Genomic DNA, 4,369 nt, shown 5'->3' with positions numbered 1-4,369 from the left:
GTTCTTGAATCTTCAATAGGGATGAAATGATTAGATCCACAAAATTTACTTAAATCTCAAAATACTAGGTTACAAAGAGTTTCTAGAGATGAAAAAAATTAATAAATGATAAAAGAAAAAAAAAGAAAGATAGATTTAAAGATATGAGATCTAGATCTAAAATCCCCAGATAATACTTAATAAAACCTAAAAATGGTATTTATAAGTTCCCAGGTAAAAATATTTAAAGTTAGAATTCAAAAAAAAAAACGTGTCCAACTTCGTGGTCAAATTGGTGGTCCACCGCAAAACTGGTGGTCCACTATTTTGACCTTACTGGGTATTCTGAAATTCTAGATTCTGTTTGGGTTTGGTGGTAAGTTTGGTATTTTCTAGGCTTGTAATGAGGCTTCAAGCTAGGTGAGGGTACTCTTTTGGCTTCAAGCTTGGTTACAATCACCCCACACTTAAAGCCTTGTTCGTCCTTGAACAACTCTTCACTCTAAGTATCATGAGTGGGGAAATCTACTAGCTACTCTATGCAAGACATCCAAGATAGTACTACAATAGCTACACAGAACGCAAGTGTCTATGCTAAGCATGTTATTTACATGATTAAAAACTCATGATAACTACTCCAAAACACCTTAGCTGAAGAATTTACTCACCTTGTTGAAAAATTCATGCTTATTATTCTTTCAAAGACATCTTACAAATCACCCATCTGGACTTCCTACGACTCCATCTAATAAATTATAACATATCCCTACAACTCTCAGTGAGCAACTCGTACTGAGAGAAAAGCCTCTAAGTTACTAATTTGGTTAAGGTTCATTCTAATGACTCATCACCACCCTTAACGATTCGTATGTCCCCAAGTAGTAACCAAGATAGAAACCCAAACACCCTTTAATGGACACCTTATGAATAAGGTCACCTAACCCTTCAAGACACCATACAACTCATATGATAATGTCGTAACCAAGGATGTGAGCTCAAAGGTCAGGAAATTTTTAATGGCAAAAATCTAGGGTATTTCAATTCTTCCTCACTTGGATCATTTGTCATCAAATGATGGGACAAGACATTGACTAGCACGATTAAACCCCCAATATCTATACTCTTAAATTTAAGATTGAAAACATAATATTAAGGAATTCACAATCTTTTTTCAACAAAGACAGAAAATAAGGATGTTAAGAACAATATATACCTCAAGCATGATTTTTCAGAATAAGGAATAGGAATGGATACTTGTACTTCATGTCCTCTTCATCTTCCCAAGTAGTCTCTTCAACCTTATGGTTCCTCATAGAACCTTTACCAAAGATACGTCCTTAGTCTGCAACGATGAACTTGCCAATGTAAGATTTCAACCGAGATTTCCTCATAAGAGAAGGAATTAAAAATTCCAATATCCTTAATAGGCACAATTAGCAATGGATAACCCACATACTTCCTGAACATAGATACATGGAATACAGGGTGAACGGAGCTTAAACTAGAGGGAAACTCCAATTCATATGCAACATTACCGATACTCTTTAAGACCAGATACAGATAGACATACTGGTAATGAGCTTTCCCTTCTTCCCAAACCACATTACTCCATTTATGGTAGATACTTTCAAGAAAACCCTATTACCAACCTCAAATTATAACTTTATATGCCTTACATCCACATAGGAATTTTTGGTGACTTTGGGTGGCTTTGAGTCTATCACGAATCACCTTCACCTTATCCATGGCTTGATGAACTAATTCGGGTTAAATATCTCCACCACACCGAACTCAAACCAACTAATAGGAGTCTTACACCTCCAACTATACAAGGCCTCAAATAGAGCCATCCCAATGGTAGAGTGGTAGCTATTATTATACGCAAACTCTATAAGAGTCAAATGTCCAACCCAATTACCACCATAGTTAATCACGCAAGCCCGAAGATTATCTTTCATTGTCTGAATAGTCCTTTCCACTTCCCTATCTGACTGTGGGTAAAATCCTGAACTAAGACTCACTTTAGTCCCCAAATCTTTCTGAAAAGGCCACCAAAAATATGGTGCAAACAGATAACTCAGATCTAACATGATAGAAACAAGTTTCCTATGCAACTTCACAATTTCCTCAATAAACAATTTGGCATAATCCTCTACCGAGAAATTTGTCCTCACTGGTAAAAAGTGAGAAGACTTTGTCATCCTATCCATGATGATCCGTATCGAATAAAACTGATTCTGGGATCGAGGAAGATCTGTAATGAAATCCATGTTAATCACTTCTCACTCCATACAAGCAACATAATTTCTTGATATAACCCTTTTGACTGTAAATGCTCAACCTTCACCTGTTGACAAACCGTGTATTTATCCATAAAACTTGCTACCTATTACTTCATATAGTTCCTTTAATAGATTTCCTTAAGATCATGATACATCTTTGTCAAACCAGGATGAATGACGTGACACAAATCATGAACCTCGGCTAAGATCTTCTCTCACAATCCATCTACATCGAGAATACATAATCTCTCTTTGTACCACAAGGTACCATCACTACTAATCTCAAAGCCCATCGCTTTTTGCACACCTATATCAACCTTGATTTTCACTAAGATAGGATCCAATACTTGTTTCTCTTTCACCTCAGCATGAACAAATGACTTCACCACCTACTAAACAAACACACTATAATTTTTTGAGCCCAATAGAAGAATTACAAGGTTAGATAAATAGTGAATGTCCTTTACTAATTCCCGCTTATCCTTATCCATAAGTTAGACTTCCTATGGATAACTTGCTAAGAGAATCAACAACCACATTAGCTTTACATGGATGGTAGTGAAGTCTCATGTTGAAATACTTCAATAGCTCAAGCAACCTCATTTACCTAAGATATAGTTCTTTCTGAGTGAACACATATTGGAAGCTCTTATGATTATACAATCTATCCACATGTACTTTATACACTTAGTGATGCTAGATTTTCAATTCGAACACCATAACCAACAATTCCAAGTCATGAATTGGATAACTCTTTTCATGCACCTTCAACTTTCTAGAGGCATAAGCCACCACCTTGTCATGTTGCCTAAAAATACAACAAGGACCTACATAGGATACATCACATTAGACCATAACACCATCATTGCCATCAGGCAAAGTCAAGACAAAAGTCAAAGTCAACTTAGACTCTAGCTTCTAAAACTACCCTCACAAGCATCAGAATATAAGAACTTCTCCTTCGTTTGAGTTAACTTAGTCAATGGGGCAACTATAGAAGAGAAACTTTCAACAAATCTAATGTAGTAATTGGCTAAAACCAAGAAGCTCCGAATGTCAATTAGAGTCATGGATTGTAATACCCCGCATATTTCTAATCCTGTGATTCATACTTAAGTACATGACTTATAATGAATATTCTAGTGATAGGATAGCTTATGATACATTAAGAATGTTCATATGAGTCACTTAAGGTAATGCAAGCTAAGAGTTTTTGAATTCATCAAGTTTTAGTGTTTGATTTTTCAAGGGTCATCTTTGAACGAGTATAACTCGATGTTAATGTAGTATTTTGGACAATTTAGATCCATTAAATTGTATAGAATCGAATTAGCTTTCCAACGATACCAATTTTGCCTTAATCTAATACCCAAGCAAAATGTTATGCCCATTTTTGTGAGAGACAGTAAGCATAGGGGATTGGTTAGGCTCCGCCTAACCCAAGCATAGGCGATAGGTTAGGCGCCGCCCAACCCAAGCATAGGTTATTACTTGGACGCCACCTAAATCAATTCCAGGTGTCAAAAACACTCGGTCTTGATTTATTTTAAAGGTAATTAAGTCTTTAAATACTCCTTACACGTCCCTAAACTTAATCCTACGAAATATATATCTTCTAAACATATTACAACCCTATTTTTATCTCAAAGATCATAATCCAAGAGCACTAAAGGAGAAAAACAACTAGGGTTGCATAATTAAGCTTGAAGATCCGATTTCAAGGAAAAGCCTCCGTCAATCATCAAGAATCTTCCTTCTAAGGTATGCGTAGTGTTCATCTATGAATTCAATTCGTTCATAGAGTTCAAGAATCAATCTTTAAAATACAAAATCTTGGTTGATTGTGGTGATATGATCATACCTATGCTGATGCTTGTTTGTTTTCCTCTTTTCATTATAAAGTATGATTTCTATATTGTTGGGTGTTGATGATCATGTTGTTTATATTGGGTGATTCCCAAGATGGAATCTTTATATGTTTTGTGAATTCATGATATCATTTGAGTTGGAAATATGTATATTTGGTCGTTCATGATGTATAATTTGATGAATTCACCTATGCTTAAGATGTGCATGTAAGGTGTTTGATAAAATGCCTAAAGAACTAG

Source organism: Capsicum annuum, chromosome 11, assembly GCF_002878395.1.
Source record: "Capsicum annuum cultivar UCD-10X-F1 chromosome 11, UCD10Xv1.1, whole genome shotgun sequence".
NCBI classification, from domain to species: domain Eukaryota; kingdom Viridiplantae; phylum Streptophyta; class Magnoliopsida; order Solanales; family Solanaceae; genus Capsicum; species Capsicum annuum.
This window is presented reverse-complemented; position numbering follows the sequence as displayed.